Genomic DNA, 22,691 nt, shown 5'->3' with positions numbered 1-22,691 from the left:
GCTTGTGTATCATTGATGTTTGTTTACCTTTGCATGTTTAGCTTAAATCTGATCCTAAGCTATTTATGAATATAAATCTATGTCTTTGTGTAGTTTCCTTCTTTTGTGATCTTGCAGGAACTTGGTGACGTTGGACAAGTAAGGGAGCAGGTAGCTGGAAGCTGGCAAAGAGGAGAGAGATTGGATCAAAGGACTAGCGCAAGACACAGGTTGGTTCATCCTATTCCTCTTCATTTATAGTTCATAAAGGAGAATACGAAAGTAGTTTTCCCTGTTTGTTTCTGAGGTCACTGTCACAACTCAGTGGGATAGGGTCGTTCTGAATAGACACTTTTCCCGTTAACAATGAGCTTCCCAAAAATTGTGTAACAAGTGAATTTGATGTTAGGCTTATTAATTGGCTCTATCATAACACCCTTGCCTCCTCATTGGGTATCATACCTATTATAATAATTGCCATCACCTGTTTTTTACCCTTGCTTGGAAATATTTTGAAAGGCAGTTGATACGACAACTTTAGAAACAGACAACCCTATGAGTCTCAGTATGTTGACAACATGGATTGGGTATTCCTTGTCGAGCCATAAAGACCCTGCATGCATCTTGTTGATGAGGAATTTCGTGCCCTACATTGTTTCTCCCGTCGTGTCGAATACTTGTGGTGAAGTAAAATTATAAGTACGGACACGAACGAATTCCTCTAGCTCGATAATGGGTCTAGCCACAACAGTTACATTCTATGGAATATTTCCTTAGGTTAGAATCAATCAAGCGGGCCTACCTCTTGGTTGCTTATCCTGCTTGACGATGTCCTCGCTTGCTCGCTCCAGCAATCTCTCGCTTCCTTCTTCAAGCTCCTGAAACAAGTAAAAAACAACAACACACAAACATAATAATAAACAAATTGCAATTCAACCTACTTAACGAGTCAAGAAGCATTAAAACATGGATATGTAATATTCCAAAACATGTAGGAAATCAATCAATAGTTGCATATATTAATATCAAAGAGAGATTACAACCATTCGTCTTGACATTGGAGTCTTCCTCTAATAAGACTAGGTTCCCACACACTTCTGCTAGCATTCCACAATGGCTTCAAACAACAATAGTTTAAAGGCTCTTCCCTTTAGGCTTCACTCCAAACCAAAACAAACTTCTCCCTCACACAACTAGATAGCTACAACTAGTAATGGCTTGCTTGTCTACTCCAAAATAGTATCAACACTCAACAATAACTCTGCCAAAACTATCAACTGTGACTAGTTTGTGCTTGGGAAGAAGGGAGGTTTATATAGGAAATATGGATGGGAGATGGATCCTCTTCTCATGGGAGAAAGACTTATCCCTTGAGGTAGTTCCATCATTATAGGGGAAAGGAGCCCAAACTGTCATCCTCAACCCCATCCATCCAAACCATTTACCAGACATCTGTTACAGAGCTTCTAGCGCTGGAAGCTTCAGCTCTAATTTAAAAAGAATTCCATCACAGGACCGGCGCGACTGAAACACAGCTCAGTCGCTTCAGTCAGTGCAAGGAGTAGTGCTAATCTCTGCACATCGGCATGGGTAAGACAAAGGCCATTAGTGCTGGTCTTGTAAACTAGGAAAAACAGATGTTTCAGGGGAAATGGTGCAAAAGGGAAATGATCTGCTCATGAAGAGGGAAATAATGGGAGTTTCTTCATGAAGGCCAAGCATGCAAGGTTCACTGTAGAGGTCCTCCAGGATCAAGGAATGAGGAGTACAGGGACAGTGACAATGTTTTGTAACAAATGCCCCCTAAAGCGTGAAGGCCGAGCTAGAGTGAGGGATGAAATGCTTTATAAATCAGTGCGGGGAACCAGTTTGCGGTTGAAAAGCCTGCAAGAAAGTACAGATACATATACATAAATTGAGATCTCTGTCAAATGATACATGAATCGTGGCATGGACGTAGCCATCCAGAGAATGATCATGTAAGTGGATCCAAGTATGGGCACAACCATCCGTCAAAGAGGATCATAATGAAACCAAGGTATGGTCGCAACCATCCAATGATGAGAAGGATCACATATGATAACTCATGGTCTGGTTGGAACCAGCCATCTGAAAGAGACATGCATATCATCATAACCATGTCACATCACTTCACAACCTGGACTTGTGTGATCTGAGTCCAAGGTCTTGTGCTCCAACACGACCCAATCAAAGTACATATCCTAGCATGTGAATGGATGTGTTGATGTCAAACATTCTAGAAAGTCGCTTGATTACCAGTCAATGATTTAAACTGTTAACAAGCGTTAAAGAAACCACCAATAATGATGATGGCCCTTAAGGTACTATCAACACAATTCACGGAATGTGAATACATGAACTGAATTCAAACACCCGTGAAATTACTCGATTGAAAGCCAATGATGTGAACTTGTCGTCGAGTGCGAAGAACTTGCCATTAGGGCATGCAAGCTCTAAGGTACCGGAAGGGAGTCTCTTGGTCAACTTCCCAGATAATGAGTTGAAGTCGACGGAAAGTGACTGTGTCGAAGGAGGGCCATAATGAATCCCACATCATCGATGTGAGACGAGAGGATGCAAAATGATTTTGGATGATACAGAGAATCAGAGGTAAGTGTAACTGTAGAAGGACAACTCTTGAACATATCAGCGACACAACTGGAAGTTTGGCAGCTTTTGGATCCATGGGATCGGTGGTCATGATGATGTGGTAGAGATCAAATGGAAGGCAAAAATGAATGGCCCAAACCCAGGAAGGTCAACAATGCAAAGGAGAATGTCCCAACCCGACACGAAGCAAAGAGTGTCAAGTTCAAGAGTGAGCTGCCGACACCACTGATAGATCTCCAAAATTCCCCCCCACCATTTCTGGCGAGTACCCCAATTATTTTTCAAACTCAAGCTTGAAGGGGATAGCATATGCTTGCACTGTAAGTTCATCCTTTGGACAAATCCGACCTAGTAAGTTTAACGAGCCCTAGGAAGGAGAATCTCATGTTCATCATGGTGACGAATCCGATGTCGTTTAATAGTTTAACGAGTTCGATAAAGGTGCAACTCAGTATCTTTTTCATGTTTAGAGAGTTTGAAAAAGACACGTAAAAGAAAACTCCACATGGTCCCTTTTTGTACATTTGTATCTCTCGAGCCTGAAAAGGTAGAAAACAATACTTGAGAGAACCGCTTGACCGTTTCAGTCAAGGAGTACCTTTTTCGTAAATAGTGCCTCCCAGCTCGGAAAAGGGGTAAACTTATACTGGGCGCACGACGTTTTGCATCCGTTAACGAGTTTGAAACGACAAGGGCTCAGCCATCTTTTCACTTTTAAAGGGTTGGAAAAGAGCTGAAAGCGGACCCCCCGTTTTTATTCTCTTTAATGAGTCAAAAAGGGAAAATACTCAGCAATCTTTTCATCTGATTTTAACGAGTTGAGAAAAGAGCTGAAACGTGACTCATCATCATCGTTGAACATCCATCACCTGTTGCTGCACAAGTAAGGAAAAGTGTATTATTGAGTCCTTGAGGTAAAATAGGTCAAAAATATTTACAAAACCTGATATTTTCATGAAAAAAATGAATAAAAAGGGGAAAAGTAAATATATTTTTACCATTTACCATTTTACCTTTGTAGTGAAGAATTTTTACCCACTTTTGCCCTAGTTGTTCCGAAGCAGATTGCGGGAGATCTAGGAGGTCAATCAACGAGCCATTAGTTCCAGGTAACAGTCGAAGCTCTGAGCTCCATTTTCATGCTATTCATTTCTGTTTTTAGCCATTTTTTTGGATTTTTAGGGAGGTTTTGAAAATATTTTTCGCCCTCGGTCGGTGTGATTTCTGGGCACAGAATCACACCGGCCGAGGGTGATTTGCACAGCCATCCGCACCAATCAGCGCAAATATTTTTAAAACAAGCGCACCGACACCGTGGATAGGGAAAAACCCTATTTTCTCAAAAACTGATCATTTAATCTTGAATTTTATGTGCCAAGGATGATTATTGACTCAAATTAATGGCTTTTGCAAGAGAGAAATTGCCGAAAATGGTGGATTGGAAGGAAAGGGAACATGAAGATGTTGACACCTAGGAAATGAATGATCCAAATTTCCTGGAGGATTTGAGGGCTTGCGGGCTCCTCGAATTCTTCCTTACACCAGGGATGTAGACCCAACAAAAGTTGCTTCGATACTTGATAAGAATTTGGGACATTAATCGGGAGATCTTTGTCATTGGGGACTAGGAGCTTGAGTTGACAACTTCAGATATCTACTTCATCACTGGACTGTCTCGCAGAGGCGAGCCAGTGAACTTGCATGGGTCACATCTGATCGGGGCAAGAATATCTTCCCTGCTTGCCGAACACTGCCGTGAGGCCCTGAAATCCAAGAGTGGGAAGATAGAGATTTCCAGTGTGCGGAATTTGAAACTGAGGGTGCTTTTGTTGACTATCAACAGAGTGGCGGGGTCCCAGGTGGAACATGAGACTAACAAGTCGAAGTTCCTTTATGCTATTGACTGCACAACTCCTATGATCTTCAACTGGGCAGAGGCCATGAAGATGAACATCAAGTGCTAGTTGTCCAATGCCAAGGTGGGGAATCTGAAGCAATTTGGCTTCAGATCAGTACTTGTGACCTTTTTCCTGGAACGAGTGCCACTATTCCAGTATCAATTAACTGAGGTCAACCCTCTTGCGCCACGTGATCCGTGGATGGCTCGTTGGAGTCATTTGATGCCCAGGATCATTGGGGGTCAGCATATGTCATATCGACCTGCATTCTCATGGCTACGACGACAGAAGATCATCATGGAGGAATGGTTGTACAACGGCACTGATTTCCGTGGAGATCTAGATATGCCCTTACCAGATGGAGAGGACTTCGATGACGAAGGTAAAAAAAATCAAATTTTTAATTTTGAGATTTTAATTTTTTTTGGTATATGCATGCTTATAAAATTTCTCTTGTTTATGAAGATGTTGGACCAGAGTGGCCAGCCGGGATGTCCCCGATAGCCAGGCACGTCCCTCGCCCTATTGATGTTGTCGCCCCTTATTAGGAAGGGAGCGACAACAAGGAGGAGATTATGAGGAACCTCGAGGGGTTAACTCATGGTATCCCAAAGTATGCTTGGATAGGAGACATGCCCCGTCGGTACCAGAGGCACACCGTGGGAGTTTCGAATCAGATCCGCCGATTGCTGAGTCGTGTTGAACGAGCTGTCTCGTGCTATCATGACCACCATGTTGAGTAGTTCCTAGGTCGAGCACTTACATATTTTTTGAGGCCTACGTGCCACGGATATATGAGGCTTGCGAGCTGCTGATGTTATTATAGACACACATTTTTTTTTTTTGGGGGTTCTGATGTATCAAACATTATCACCATATATATATGTTGTATTTTCCTATCTATTATGGTACAAATGGTTTGTCTTATCTTTTACATGTTTTGTAAATGTCTATCCAACACGTAATTAGCTATGGATTTGTCGATGTATTCATGCATCTAGGAATATGATGATATGTAATATAATCAAAATGCCTTTCCAATAGATGGATACAAAGATACATTCGTAATATTTGAGGGTTCCTGATGGAATATTTCCCATTGATTTAAAGGACGACAAGCTATGAATCGAGGTTGACAACCAATTCTCTGATGCCTAGAGCGATGGCTTCTGACAAAAATTTGATGACTGCACTGTATTCAACAATGTTGTTGGTTGTATGACCTAGGAAAATACCTTGAAGGTCAATCAAGTCACCGTTAGGGTCATAGATAGCCCATGCCACTGATGATAGGTTCCGGGTACTACGGCAAGCACCATTGGTGAAACCAACGTGAGGAGTTGCAGATATCTACAAAGCAAGAAAATCATAGTAAACAGGAAATCTATTTGAAAACTATCACACAAAACCACATTGTACAAAAATGAATCACACACTAATGTACATAAGTAACCATACAAGATGACCTAGGCATAGTACTTTTTGAGGGAGTCCATGCTGGGACTCGGGTAATCGATCAACACATAAGGACACTGGAGTTTGACTGTTTCCATGATGAGTAAGCATCTACTTGGCCAAATAATGGAGTAGAAATCATATAAGGCTTTCCCCCATGACCCCTGGGCGAGGGAGGGTTACACGTCAGATGACAACTCCATTGAAAAAGTGGGAAAATAGGAAAATCTTAGGGAGGGAAAAAAATCCTGAATCCATGAAGGGATAAAGGTGCCCTTGGTTGAAAGATCTTGATCATGTCAGGATAAACTAACACATCAATAGATAACGGAGAATAAAACTCTTCGAAAACGGTAGACATGACCGCCAGATGAGGCAAGAACGAGGAGCGATGATGAGTATCGATCCAAGGTGGTTCCTCGAGAGACATGACTTCCATGATACCTTCATCAGCAAGGAAGGTCTCAACTAAGGGATCAGGCGATTCCAAAGTGCCAAGCCATGGGGATTGAGAGTACGTATCGAAAGAGGTCCTCGACATATGAGAATCAGAGGATGCAGAGTTCGAAGATGAAAAAATTTCCACGTAATTGACTTCGGTGGGACTAAGCGCCATAACCTTGCCCCAAGTATCAACAAGATTTAGTGCAGTTATGACCCAGGGATCAGATTTGACCGAGATGATGTTGACGGAGGAAACATGAGGAGGTGGGAGTGGAAAATTTCCCATTAAGTTAGAATCTTTGAAGAGTTCTTGACATACAGAACATTTCCATCCAAGGAGGAAGAGGCAAAGAAAGATAGCTAATCAACGGTGACAATCTTCCCTTGATGGGGAAAACAGATCACACAAAACAAAGAGGAGGCCATGGCATGCATGGCATGAGTCCAACTTCGACCAAGTAGAAGATTAAAATTGAGATTGGTGTCAACAATCTCTACTTCAACTTGCATTGTCTTACCTTCCAGGGTGATGGCAAGGTTAGGTAAGACACCGAAGGGTCGCAAATCGCACCCATCGAAAGCTTCCAAAGTGTTCGAAGACTGGTTCAATGCAGGGGAACCAATAGCCTTCCAACATGCAGTTGACATGATGCAGGTGGAAGCACCTTCATCGATGACAGTGCGGTGGATGGTCTTCTCATTAATGATTACCTGAATAAGAAAGGAAATCTGATGAGGGAGCCGTGGAACATGGTTCTCCAGATTGAAACATATCAAATTAGAATTGGTGGGATCGATGCCCCGATAGCTGACAGCAAAGATTTCCGCTGTGATGGGCAGCTTTGGAGTACCTCGAGAGCCAACATGGCTGACGGCGCCTGAGCCAAATCCTCAACAATATTGTAGTGTTGAGCAGCTCAGGCGTTGGGATTATACGAGGATTTCTGCAGCACACCTTTAGAGGGTGGCCGCATAGCGGAATCAGGGTTAGGGTGCTCGATTTGTAGAGGGCTAGAACTTGAGGTAGAAGAAGAAGGTGAAACTTCTTTTTCTTTCCCAGCTATCGGAGCTAGGGTTTGATAATCTTTCGATCGAGTAGCCACATTAATGGGTGTTCTCATCATGAACACTTGAGATCCAGAGGAAGCAGATCGGGGTTGGTCTACCATTTGGGTCTGCTGAAATAGAAATGGCTCTTTAAGGACAACAGGGGTCCCTTTGAGCAGGCGAATAACTTTGGATCGTCGAGGACAATCCTTATTGTAGTGTTCCTCCTCGTAAATGATGCAGGGATACTTAGGTTTCCATTGTGAAGATTTGCCAGCAGACGATTTGAGAGGACCCTGTTTTAGGGCATCGACTTTAGCTTTGCCTTTCCCTTTCTTATTTCCTTTTGAGGATTTGTCTGCTGCGGTAGACTGAATAGCGTGGACCTCTAAGGTTTTACCAGGGCCTGGTGGATTCTGAGATGAACTATTAGGAGCAGCATTCAAGACCAACTTCTGTTTGGAAGAAGTTTTAGTAGGGGTCTGGGATACTGAACCAATAACTCCATCAACGGGAGGAACAACTGGTGACTTTGATGCTACGGGATCAAATGATGGCCGCGGAGCATTGGGTAACAACTCGTATAAAGTGCCAGACTGAGAGTAAACCAGATCCAAGTACTGGGCATGAGCGATGGATTTCTCTTCAGTGACGCATCCACCCATAGCTATATCGCAAGAAATTGGGGCTACGAATGATTTGGTAAACCATTCAGTGAGCAACTAATCAGCTATCTCGAATTTGATCAGGTGACGTCTACGTCTCCATTCATGGATGTGATCAGAGATGTGTGTCGCGGTGTCTTGCTTAAGCGATGTGAGCAAATAGGTGCCAGTTTCATAGCGAACCAACAACTGAAAATGCGTGAGGAAAGCCATGGCTAACGAATTAAAGTCATGGTAAGTACTTCGAGGTAACTCAATGTACCATTTCACTGCAACACCTATGAGGGTTCGTTGGAAAAGATGAAGACGAATGGAATCGTCCATGTACGAGTTCGATGAGCACCAGAGGTGATATGTCATCACATGGGCCTGAGGATCTTCTTTAGCTTTTCCATCGAATTTTGGGCAATCACTTGGTATCTTGGACAACACCAGAGGCCAGTATGGTGAATGAAGGATCAGATCATTCGTAAGGTGCGATACATCTGGAAACTCAAGTGTAGCTAAGAAAGGTAATTGAGTGTTAAAAGGCATGGGAGGTCGATAAGCGGACCCATAGGGAGGAGCCCATCCCTGCTGGTAAGGATTTTGGCCCCATAGTGGGGGATTTTGGCCATATGGCATCTGAGGTTGCCCCTATTGTGGATTACCTTAACCATAGGGAGGATTTTGACCTTGAATACCTTGAAATTGTCCAAGCATAGGTTGCTGATAGGCAATGTATGGGTTAAAAGGTTATTGAGCCTATTGACCTTGGACATATGGATATGGGACCTGTTGTCTTGGAACATAGGGCTAATGAACCTGTTGTCCCTAAACAAGAGGGTTCTAGACCTGCAGTCCTTGGGCATAAGGTTGATACACTTGTTGCCCTTGGACGTAGGGGTTTTTTACCTGGTGCCCTTGGCTGGCATGATTCTGAACCTGTTGACCTAGGACAAGAAGATTCTGGGCTTGCTGCTGTAGGACTTGACCTTGACTCTGCCCCTACAAGAGTTGACCTTGTTGGTATGTATACAAGGGTTTTTGGTGCCCTAGTTGGTTTTGTTGTTGCAAGGGTTGACCTTGCGGTTGCAAAATTTGTCCCTGGGGTTGCAAAGGTTGGCCCTGCGAGGGTATGGGTTGAGAGGTATGTAGAGCATATTTCATCTGCTGCTACGTGACTTGCTACAACTGTTGTAAGGATTGACCTTGCAGTTGTTGCAGATGACCTTGCAGTGGTTGCAGGTAACCTTGCTGCGGGATAATTTGCCCTTGTTGTTGTGTGGAGAGCCCTTGCTGCAACAAAGGTTGCCCTTGCGGTAATAAAGGTTTCCTTGGTTATTGTAAAGGTTGTCCTTGCTATTGCAAGGGTACTTGAATAGTGCCCAAGAAATCACCGAACTAAATCTGGTCATAGCTAGGCTGAATGTACTGCCTAGATTGGAGGGTGTAAGGTTGATTAACCAATCCTTGAGAACCATATGGAACATAAGGATTTTGGTATTGGACCTGAGCCCCATAGGGCTGCTGATACTAAACATTGCTCGATCCAGATGGAGGGTTGGTTTATACCAAGCATGTGAGTTTGTGAGCTGCTCACATTAGTGGCACCTGACACCATAAAGACATTCAGGTTCTTCCCCCCAAGTAGTGGCACAATCTGGCCACTGACTAATGGGACAGAGGAACTGATAGAGACAATATTTGAAACTGTCGGTTGTGACTGACGTGTAACTGGGATCAATGATACAAGAGTATTCAGAATGGTGGGTTACACCAGGACTGAAGTAATAGCCTGTTGGGAAGTCATGTTCGTGACGAACGGCCCTGACGTAGGCCTGACACTTGCCATACAGGATTATGGTAGAGTGATGAGGCACTAGGTATGCCTAAAACTAAGTGCCCCAAAGACACATAGTTGGGTGGCAAACTGGTGGGAATACCTTTCAAATAAGGGAAACCCTCGAGAGGAAACTGCAATTGCAATTCTTCCCCCTCAACAGTGTGTGGAGTAGAAACTTTGGACTCATCCAGAGATGTGACTGGAGCATCGCCTTCGGGTTCCATGTTTGAAAACAAATGACAACGAATGGCCGAACGTGTATTGGGGGATAGTTCCAAAGGAACACCTGGCTAGTCGTATGGACTATAAGGACGCTGCAGTGATATCTCAACAACATCAAATAGAGGGTTCGAAGGATAGATAACCAGTTCAAGCTGACTATTAGTGGTCAGCAAGTTCTCTAGAGTTCGAACGAGATTATTCGGAGATTTCGGGCCAAGATCAGTAGATGACCTTATATCGAAAGTAGGCGGAGGACAAGACGAAAATGGTTGAACACTCAAAACAATTGTGAGTTCAACATTTTGGTCCTCAAGTGACTCTGATAACTCAGGAAACAACTCCTCGGACAATCTTTCAGACGGAGGAGAGGAAGAGGAATTGGGTGAACCAAATGGTTCAGCCACAATGACCTTATCTTAGTTGACGGAACAAATAACTTCAAGGCTTTTAAAATGTCCTTTTAAGGGAAATCATGATTTAGTCAAAAATATTAACAAGACATTTTGGATCTTGTGCAATCAATTATTAAGACACATAAATGACTGATGTTCTTTTAGTTTTTAAGAGTCGAGAAAGAAATAAAGTTGACTCTATCACTTTCGATTGGAAATGAGCTTGAAAGGACAAGTGCTTGAATGATATTTTAGGTTTAATGAGTCAAAAAGATCAAATGACTGCTCTGGATGATCTAGGTAAATAGGATTACGAGGCAACCGTGAACTGCAGAATACCTCCTAAAGAACCGAGAAGTACGAGCAGATAATCGCCCCGAATGTTGTGTTTAGTGTATCACGTTTGCAAGGCGGTCGACTTGGCTTCCTAAGGATAAAAGGATTGCAGCCTAGTGGGGTCTCCCGTTATATACTCGACGATACGAGGAGAAAAAATCCATGTTAGCGCTGTCTAATGCCGAAGCTAATGATAACTGCTAGGTTTAAAGACACCGGAACATGTCTCTAGCCTAGACCTTCTAGATATGATCGTTAATGTCAAATGTGCCTTAGGTTAATTGAATTCATTTTAGAGTTGATCTTGAGTTAAGTTTTAGTTTTCAAGTCTTAGAGATGCTACTCGAAAAACCTAAAATGCAACTAAATGGGACAAGACCTTTTCAATTCGATGAAATGCCTACACTAGAGAGGGTAGAAACTACTCAATCAAATGCAAACAATCAAGCAACTGAAAACGAAATGATCTTTCACTAACTTACTTTTTCAAAAAATAAACTAATGAAAAATGCATTCCAATTCCTAATTTCCTTACTAGCACTTATCTATTAGTCCTTTCAAAACGAAAAATTCTCTTCCCTTTTCAAATGCTGATGCAATTATAGTCTTTAAAAAGATGCAAATTATTGTAACATAATGATGCAATAAGCTAGAATTTCATACTTTCTCATGAAACAATGAAACAAACTTTTCACATACAATATTTCAATGAAAAAGTTTTTGAAACAATGAACTCTTCAAGCAGATGAAAACACGAAAATAGAAGTTCATTCAGATCAATGAAACATTGAATTTACCAAACACAAGGCCAACAATGTAATCTATGCCAGAAAGAGACGTTCAAGCTAGTAAACGAAACTTTTTCAAACTTGTGTAAAAAGAGGTCAAAGTCGTAAAAAGGACCAAAAAACAAATGTAAGGAGTGAACACACCTACAACCTAACTTAGTGAGTTCACAAACTGCTGAATGGTCGACCAACTAGATGCCCTAGTGTCGCTGGCCACTCAATGACTAAATCAGTCAAATCGAAAAACAACAAGCCAATAAGCAAGCAAAACCAAATGAAAAGTAGCTTTCTAATCAGGGAGAAAACAGTCAAAAAAGCTTATGGGGTTAAAAACACAAGAGCAAAACACAATGGCCAAGATGGGGGTCAAGCCCTAATCTTCACTTACAGGCATTGGTGTGACTGCCTAACTGAAAAAAAAGCGCCAGAGGTTGGTCGACATGATTGTTCCTCATCAATTCGCGCTAGTCAGCACGACTGTCAGCAGATTAAGCATGCTAGCGGAGGTAACTAAGGAAAAATAAATAAAAAATTCAAAAAAGTGAGCAGATGTACTACTATGAATTTTAAACTTAGGCCAATAAGCAAGAGAAAAGAAACAAAACCAAAGGGAAAACATGAAACTAGAAAAGTTCTCCTGAAATCATGAAATCCAAAATAAAAAAAAAGATGGGATCCCCAGTGGAGTCGCCAATTTGTGTTGAAGTAAAATTGTAAGTGCAGACATGAACGAATTCCTCTAGCCCAATAATGGGTCTAGCCACAACAGTTACATTCTATGGAAGATTTCCTTAGGTTAGAATCAATCAAGAGGGCCTACCTCTTGGTCGCTTATCTTGCTTGATGATGTCCTCGCTTGCTCGCTCCAACAATCTCTTGCTTCCTTCTTCAAGCTCCTAAAACAAGTAAACAACAATAGCACACAAACATAATAATAGACAAATTTCAATTCAACCTACTTAACGAGTCAAGAAGCATTAAGACATGGATATGTAATATTACAAAACATGTAGGAAATCAATCGATAGTTGCATATATTAATATCAAAGAGAGATTACAACCATTCGTCTTGACATTGCAGTCTTCCTCGCACAAGACCAGGTTCCCGCACACTTCTACTAGCATTCCACGATGACTTCAAACAAAAATAGTTTAAAGGATCTTCCCTTTAGGCTTCACTCCAAACCAAAACACACTTCTCCCTGACACAAATAGATAGCTACAAATAGTAATGGCTTGCTTGTCTACTCCAAAATAGTATCAACACTCAATAATAACTCTGCCAAAACTATCAACTGTGACTAGTTTGTGCTTGGGAAGAAGGGAGGTTTATATAGGAAATATGGATGGGAGATGGATCCTCTTCTCATGGGAGAAGGACATATCCCTTGAGGCAGTTCCATCATTTAAGGGGAAAGAAGCCCGAACTGTCATCCTCGACCCCATCTGGCCAAACCATTTACTAGACTTCCGTTACAAAGCTTCTAGATCTCGAAGCTTCGACTCTAATTTAAACAACTTTCCATAACAGGATCAGCGTGACTGAAACACAACTCAGTTGCTTTGGTCGGCGTGAGAATTAGTGCTAATCTCTGCACATCGGCGCGGGTAAGGCAAAGGCCATTAGCGCTGGTATTGTAAACTGGGCAAAACAAAAGTTTTTAGGGGAAATGGTGCAAAAGGGAAATGATCTACTCATGAAGAGGGACATAATGGGAGTTTCTTCATGAAGGCCAAGCATGCGGGTTCACTGTAGAGGTCCTCCAGGATCAAGGAACGGGGAGTACAGGGACGGTGACAAAATATTGTGTAACAATACTGGAAGACTTCTTAAATTCAAAAACGTCGATGTTGTAATCCCCCAAAGTCATCTGTAACTTTTTTTGACTAGATTTTGTCGTCTTTGATAACAACTTTTGTGTAGACTTCCCACTTGAGTGCTAGAAACTAGAATGAATCTAAGAGATCATTTTCTATAAGCACAACTTTATCGTACTTGCCATATAGATTCTCTTTCTATGTAATTATTAAATTTGGATCAATGAATGGAATAGAAATTATAGTCTTTGTCATTGCTATAGAGCGATGATGATACACAAAGAACATGGGTGGCTTGAACATGGGTTGGGAACAGGGGAAGTTAGATACAGACTCCAGACTAGGAAATTTGACCACCTTGGCTTTTGGTTCTAAGAAACTTATCGTTGCCATGCAAGTTAAATAGAAAATCCTGACATGACCTTTTTATTATACCACTTAACTAATTAATACAATAAATTTCCCCACTCGATCCCAACCATGGCAGCAATGAAGACGACTAAGCCAGACCTGACTTGGATGACACAAAAATTAAAAAAGGAGGGTGGAATTGATGGGTAATTATGGTGCTATGATGGAAGACGCCTAGAAGTTGATGAAGGGATTGTGCCAGGGATATTATGGGAAATATTTAGCCCAAATTTGAACTAACATAGGGAATTATTACTTAATTATTATGGATACGACAGCTAACACGTGTGACTCCCTGACCAAAAGCAGTTGCGATGGGGTGAAAATACTTCCGCAACTAAAATAGCTCATAGAAGTTTATTCTTGACCAACTTTGATTAGGACAACTAACCAAATAATTTAACTGACACATCTGACATACTAAAAAGGACTGACTAATTCTACCTAAACCTACCTATGATCCCCTTTCGAAGATTAAATCAATTTGGTGTAGAATTGGTTGAGCCATGGAAAGGTTTCAGTCATGCACCATTCATCCATCCAGGAAATAGGACTCCATCCAAATGTGTGAGCTTGAAAATTCTTAATTATTTCACTTCCGTAACTATGAACAATCCTAGCCCATGCATTTTCAACTTCTCGGGATGCTTTAGGAACTTACTGTCATATAACTAAACATGTTCTCCAACTGTAAAATATTTCCACTTGATGTGCCTGTCATTCCATGCCTTATACCTCCGCTTTTCAACAATTTGGTCGAATTCCACCATAAACCTAGCTTCATCTAACTCCCAGAGTTCTTCCAACTGCTTTGGAATTGATTCATCTTTTTTCATGCGAGTGGCCTTCACAATAAAAATGTTGGGGATGGTGAACTCAGTAGGTACTAAGACTTCTTGGCCATACACAAGTTGGAATGGCATATACATGTGCAAGCACTTCATGGTTGTATGATAAGCCCATAGTGTAGCTAGCACCCGTTCATACCAATCGTCTCAACTAGCTAGGCAGATCTTGGTGAGTCCCCTCTCTAAGATTTTGTTATAGGCTTCCAGAGTACCATCTGCTTGAGGGTGATATGGGATGTTGTTATGGTGTTGTATCATGAAGTTTTGTAGCAATGAAGTGACTGTCTAATTAATGAAGTGGTTCCCCTGGTCACTAGGGAGACTTTGAGATCACCCAAATTGAGAGATGATGTTCTCAAAGATAAATTTGGCCGCAATGTTTCTTGGTGCAATATTGAACTGGTGCAGCTTCGGCCCATCTGGTAAGGTAATATGTGGCCGTAATAATTTACCTAGCGTGTGAGTGTTGTGCCAATCGGTTGATAGGTCCAACAAAGTTGACTTCCCATTTATCAAATGGTTAGAGTGCTCTTACTTGTTGCAAAGGAAGTTCAACCGCATGTGATGGCTTCCTAGTCCTCTTACAAACATCACATCTCTAGGTGTACACCTTCGCATCCCGGAAAAGTGTTGGCCACCATAGTCCCACCTACAACACTTTCCTTGTGGTGGGCTCCCCCCCAACATGGTCACCCGCAACCCTTGAGTGACATTCCCATAATACATCTTGTCGCTCATGGTCAAGAGCACACCTTCACAATATTTGATCAAGGCCCAACTTGTACAAATGTCGTGTGATCAACTAGTAATTTGCAGCGCAAACCACCATGTACCTTCACTGTGGTGTTGTGTATCCCTACAGGAATTTACATGTGGTGAGAAATATTGCAATGTCCTCCAAGCAGTTTGGTATGGCTTCAACCCAGAACAGGTCAGCCTATGACAATTGATCATCTAATGACCCCCCAACTTTGCCTGACTCTAGTCGGGAAAGATGAAAAGGGCCCACATTCAATATTCCTGGTTTAATAATTACTTCAAATGTGAATTGCTGAAATAGTAGAATCCATCTACAAATCCTTCCTTCAAGTACAGGCTTTTTCACCAAGTACTTCAGGGCAGAATGATCAGTGAAGAATTTGAACGGACCCCCCAGAAGATAGTTCCAAAACTTTTGTAGTGAATACACCATCACAAGTGCTTCACGGTCGGTCATGGTATAATTCTTCTCTATTGTGGATAATTTTCTGCTAGCAAAGTAGATGGGATGATCAATATTTCCATCTCTGGACTGAGCCAGGACGCCCCCCAAGGCAATGCTGATGCGTCAATATGAACATGATATTGCTTGTTCCAATAACGATAAACCAAGACTGGTGCTGATCTAGGTGGATATTGGTGGCCACCCGCCTATTCTATGTGGACCCCCACCATTGTTTCTTTCAATTTTTCAGTTTCCTTAATTGTAGCATAGTTTACTATTTTTGGCAATTTTCCGGGTCCTGAACTTCCGGAGCTGTTTTGACTCCTTAAACGACGTTTTGTTGGCAATATGGCTCTAATTGATCTCACTGATATTGCATTTTTGGTTGTATTCCTCAGAGATATCTTTCTAGCGAGGTATCATGCGCATCAAACAGAGATAATATGACCAAGCTACGACCCCAGGAAGTTGGTTGCCCAACTAAGCCCAACGGGATCCATAAACTCTTGGTGTTACATCTCCTCGGGTTAGGGTTTTGGTTGTTTAGGGTTTTATCTTATTGTTCAATAATAAAAATTCCCTTGAGCCTCATTGTAATGCCGTTCAGAGGCAAGTAGCCACCACATCTCTTCTCAGAGATAAGCTACCATCGCCCGAGCTAGTCTCATTTCCATTTTGTTTGTAAGCATATTTCATTATTTGATATTAATGAGAGATAGTGTTATTTCTGCTGCATCTCTATATTTATTGTGATATATCTAATTTGTTGTGTTCTTGTTTAAATTCGGATCAGGTGCACTCACCAAATTTTCTTTTAGCACGTTGAAAGAAGCTTCACATTTTTCCGACCATGTGAACCTTTCGGCTTTCTTCAATAACTTTTCTAGGAGTACGGTGATCAAGGCATGATTGCGGATGAACCTCCTGTAGTATCCTGTGTGACCAAGGGTGGATATCAATTTTTTAACACTTGTTGGTAGATCCATATTTAATATCACTGCGACTTTTGTGGGATCAAAACATACTCCCTCCTTACAAACTATATGGCCCATAATTGTTCTAAAAGGGACAACGAATATGCACATTTTCAGGTTTAGAGAGATATGTAGTTTCCTACACTGGTCAAACATCACTCAGTGTAGACTAGAATTCCTTTTTAGTAGATTGTAGATGGTCCAATCATCCATGTAAACCTCTAGAAACCTATGAATATAATCTTTGAAGGCAGGAATTACAATTCTTGAGTCCAAAAGGCATGGTATGGTATGCATAAGATCCTCATTCAGTAGTGAATGTGGTTTCCTTCTTATCTTCTTATGCAATTTGGACTTGGTGGTAACCCGAGAATCCATCTGTAAAAGAGTACGCTTTGTTTCCTGCTAAATTTTCTAGAACCTCATCACTAAAGGGGATGGGGAAGGTATCATGAATACATACATTGTTTAAACTTTGGAAATCCACACAAACCCAAATTTATTCAACGTATTTTTTGTTCTGTATCACAATTGGACTGACCCACTCAACCTCGTGAACTAGAAAAATAATCCCCGCTGCCAACATCTTGTCTATCTCCTTCTTCACCTTCTCGTTGATCCATGGGTTTAACCTATACGGTCGATGTTTCACTGGATTTGAATCATTTTTAAGCACATATTCATCTCCTCTAACTCCCCCTTAATCCCTTTTAGCTCTACAATAGACAAAGGGAACAAGTCTTCCTATTCCCTTAAAAGATCAAAGATTTCCTTGGTACTCTTCTCTTCCCAGTAGTCTCCAATCGAGGCTATCTTCGACTCATCCTCAGTGCCAATTCTATGTTAATACAAATTCAGAGGTAGTAGCTACAAACCATCAGTTACAGTCCCATCTTCAACACTTTGTTCCCCTCCAGTCTCCTTAAATGTTAGAAGTCTTAATTCTTCCAAGTCATCCTCATCAGGCTCCCAGTCTATCTTTCCATAAACTACAGATTCATGGAATCTAGATTCATACATATGCTCAAAAGTGCTTTGGTCTATACATCCCTCCGCTAGCTATCCTGCCATAAGAAAAACTCTTTTAACAGCTTGCAAAGTAGTCATCATCTTTTCTTCACTATCTGTGAAGGAAAAGTCACTAATTAATTGATTTGTCATACAGTTCAAATCATTGGTCTATCTCCTTATCTCTTCCTTTATGTACCATGCCTTTTGAAATGTCCCTGGGGTGTCTACAAAGTTGTACACCCATAGGTCCTCTGGAAGCCCTTCTCTGATCCATCTGGCCTTACAATCCTGTAGGTGTTGCCAAGGGTCGGAACTCCCCGTGTACTTAGCAAATTTTTGTGGATAATCCTTTGAAAACTTGAATATGACTGAATAATTATACATAAATATTAATTATAAAATAGATTTTAATATGATAAATCAATAATTAGATGTGGAAAGAAAAATCAATTTAATATAAATAATAATTTTATTCTCTTGTGTGATATGACTCGTCTCACCAGCGGACCAATAATTACGCCTCATATTTACAATGCCCAAACTTTCTACGCCCATAATTACACACCTCTTGCTCTCTAAATAATTACATCTTGCATCTTCATTGACTTATGCTCTGCTGGTTGACAAGCGGATGAAACACTACAAGTCCTCATGTAATGCCTCTGCCTCGGCTTCACTAACCTCCTCTCATCCTTTCAACAATTAAATGGATGAATAATTAATTAATAATAAACCAATTTGCCAAATGTTGAAAGAAAAACTTTTGGGTCGTAAATTTAGTATTTAATATAATAAAATTTGAAGAAGTGAAGCAAAGTCGAGTATAAACAGGTTCTATGAAGCAAAGGTGCGCATATTTTCCGCACCATGGTATTATAAATACCAAGGGTCCTTACCATGGTATTTCCCTGTGGTATTGAGTTGAACAACAAATTTTTTGGTCCTGTATAAGAAAACCATCATCTAGAGTATGGTTTTGACCTGTGCTATTGAATAAGGGCTAAGCTATATAAGGAGATGAAGATCAAAGTTGTAGATGTGTGCAAGTGATGAATATTTTATGAATAGTTAATCTGAAGAAAATATGCATGTAATGGGTTGTTGATGTTTTGTTTGATCTAAAACTAAGTATGAACTTGGTAATTTGATGATGGATCGGATCCAATAGATCTGACATGATTATCTTGATTATGATTTGATTTGATCTATGTTGATAGTGTCTTAACGTGTGATTTTTCTGTGTATGCCGAGATCTGGGTATGTCTGAAGTTATGTGATGCAATGAAGTTTTGTGCCAGTAAATGCAGATCTATATGTGGGGTTTATAACTTGAAAGGCATGTATACACGTGGGTTTGTTGCTGGAAAGTCACTTATATATTACGATCTATACGCGGGTTTGTTTCTCAAAAAGCGTGTATACATGTAGATATGCTTTGAGGAAAGTGCGTACATAGGCAAGGGTTTTGATGAAAATGATGTATGACTAGTTTAATTAGTCATTTTGTGTTTCTGTTGTCTGACAATGAATTCTTCTTGATGATCTGGGCTTAACGATAATGTTTAAAAGATTAATTGACTGATTGAAGAATGATGAAGATACTTGATGGTTGTGATTGAAGTTCAGAAAAGGTTTTGTGTTTGTTTCAGAATGATATAGTGGATCTGTGTGTGATTCAATATTTGTTTCAGAGTGACAATGGTTCAGTTTTTAGGGTTCAATGGTTCAAGATCTGTACATGAATGTGCTTCATGGAAAGCATGTACACACACAAGTTTTCTACTGTAAAGTAGCGTATATATTTTCATATATGGTTGATCAGGGTTTGCAGTAATAGAATCTGGTTTCTTTGATGAGAAGTATGTTTACTGATATTCTAGTTACAGTAATCTGTTTCAGTTGATTGGTTGAGTTTTGGTTGATTCTATTGATTCAGTGATTGGGTTTCAATTAATGGTTGATTCAGTTGGGTCAGATATTGTTTGTTTCAATTGATGATTGAGAGATTGGTTGTAGTGATCAATTTTAGTTTTGATATTTTGTTTTGAGCTTAAGTGTTGGTAGTGGGTCCAGTTTTAAAATTTAATGAATACAAGTTGTGATGTGTTGTAGCAAGTGGATCCAATACGAAAATATGAAACTTGGTCCCTGAAGTTGTTGAGGGTTGGAGCCTTTAGTGAGGGAGTTGAAGCTTCCTTCTAGTGGTAGCTAGTAAATCAGATTAGGGGATCGAAGCTCCCTTTCGATGGGTGTTGGAGAATGAGTGAAATTTGTAGCCTTCTGCAGGTGGGTTCCTACGTGTTGGTAAGAGTCTGCGCTAGTACAATATTGTAAAATCTTTTATGTATATTAAAAAGAAGATAGAGACGACAACAATGGTGGTTTTTTTCCACATTGGGTTTCCACCTTAAATCCTAGTGTTCATGTGTGTTGATTATGGGTGATGGTTTATTTTTTTCTCACTACACATGGTTACTGTTTATATAATGTGGAATGAAGTACTGATGCTCTAGCTTAAGATAAAAGAAAAATATGAATTAACTGAAAAATATGTTTTACTGGATATACGCTAGTTGTATGAATAACAATCACGTACACATGTGGGTTCCCTTCAATAAAGTCACGTACATAAATCAGGATATGAAATTGAAAAGTATAATGGTTTGAAAATATTGATTCACCCCACCCACCCCACCCCCTCTTAGTATTTTTCCCAATAGTAGAGACCAATCTGGTGATAGTTAGTGATGTCCGACCATGAGGTGGAATCACTAGTTGAGGGTTGAGGTGGTTTGTCCTTTGGAAGCCCAAGTTTGATTTTGATGGATTTGTTATATGAGATCCCACATTCATGCTTGAAATATGGCATTTGGGTGATTGGTTGAAGAGAGACTTGGTTCAGCCAATCTATGATTGGGTGGAACATGGGAGTCTCGAACCTAGTTGGCCTTTGCATTCCTCAATAAGAGCTCTCTCTCCCCTTAGTTTTTTATTGGTAAATATACTTGTTTATATGTGGCTTATATGTTTGTTATATCCTTGATATTTCTGCCAGTTATATGTTGGTTATGAATGAGTTTTATGAGAGTAATAATGTATGGCTCTCATCATGTTTTGGTTAATCACTGAATGTACAATTAAGATATGGCTTAATAGATGGTAATGCAGTTATTGTGAGGAGGCATCAATGCTTCTTAGTGATTCTCAGTTAAGTATGAAACCCCTATGCCGAGATATGTTGTTTAAACATGTAGAATGCATATTTTTGACATGTTTGACGAAATTCCTATCATGGCTAGTAGGGGTCTAGTCAAGTCCTTGTTCAAGTATTTGCATTTGTACCATTGCTTTGATTTTACTTTTCATTTCTGGAAGTTTCATGGAGTTCTGGGTAGTGGCCTGAGTCATGGCCCTAAAAAGATGGCACAAAATCTAGAGTCGTTGGCACAAAACTACCAAAAAAATTCCCTAGGCGCACGCATGCCTTGTTGTGGAAGTGATTGGAAGGTCCCAATCACATGCATGCCCATGTCAAGGGAGCGACTGAGGCTTTAATGCAGAAAATATTTAGTTTGTCTCAGGGGCTAGTCACCTAGATGTGTTGGGTGGTTCTTGGGGGTTTTGTTGCATGTGTATAAGGCCAGGTTGTCTGGGTTCTGTCGGTTCCACTTCTTTAACTGCTACATAGGGAGTTGAATCACATCATAGTAACTCTTCATCACATGTTTACCCAAGTTGGTCGGTTACTTGGGTAGATGTGGGAGGAGGGTGTTACACTCTTGGTCCTCTTCCTGAAGCTTAACCATCTCCTCCTCCTCTTTTGTAGATGAAGTGGTAGATGTAGGCTCAAGGAAACCACTTTTGTGATTTAACATATAAGCAGTGTTCTTCATTCGACCAAGGGTAAAATCACCAGTCATTCCATGACCACAAACTTGTTGAGTCTTGGGGGAAGCTTCAGTAGCTGAACATTCCCCAGTTTGCTCTTCAATGACATTCTTCAACATCAAACATAACTTCTTCTTTTCATCCTCTGTTGCTTCAAGCAATCCCCTCAATTCCATATTCTCCACTTGAAAGAAGAATTCATTTCTTCCAATTCTATGAGTCTTTTATGTTGCAAAATTTCACCCATGCTTGCAATCTGGTCAGAACCTCCTCTGATACCACGTGATCTGAAAATGAAACTTTGATCATCCTATGACACTTTGCAAGTCTAATAAAATTGGGTCTTTAAATGAAAAATTAGTTTGAAACTTCTTCAAAGATGAGTGGTTAAGTTTTCAAATGAACTTAATAATGAGAAAATTCATATGAAACCCAATATGGCAAACATGTAGAGAAGAAACAAAAAAGTGACAACAGAGTTCACCCTCCTGGGCTACATCTCTGGGTCCTGCTCCAATGTTAGGCCGCTTTATTTGTCTTAGTAGCAAAATAATACAATGCACATTTTTTACTCTAGAGTGGCACTATTTCTCCTTCAAAGAAATGTTCGCCTACAAATAACTTTCACTCAAAAAAATGACTCCCTACAACAAGTCATGATGAAGTCAAACAAAAGAACTCTCTCTCAATATGTCCTTGTACTCAAGCTAAGATCAAACAGCATAAAAATACAAATGCTTCACAATGAAGTGTTGAAAAGACCATTTCCCATAATCACACTAAGAAAAGACCTAAAAGAGTTGCTCTATTGAAGTAATAGTTGTTGTAGATGTGTTTAGAAAGCTAGAAAACCCT

The sequence above is a fragment of the Pinus tabuliformis genome, chromosome 8, assembly GCF_031772625.1.
Source record: "Pinus tabuliformis cultivar Carrire ecotype Pingquan chromosome 8, CPIR1, whole genome shotgun sequence".
NCBI classification, from domain to species: Eukaryota; Viridiplantae; Streptophyta; class Pinopsida; order Pinales; family Pinaceae; genus Pinus; species Pinus tabuliformis.
This window is presented reverse-complemented; position numbering follows the sequence as displayed.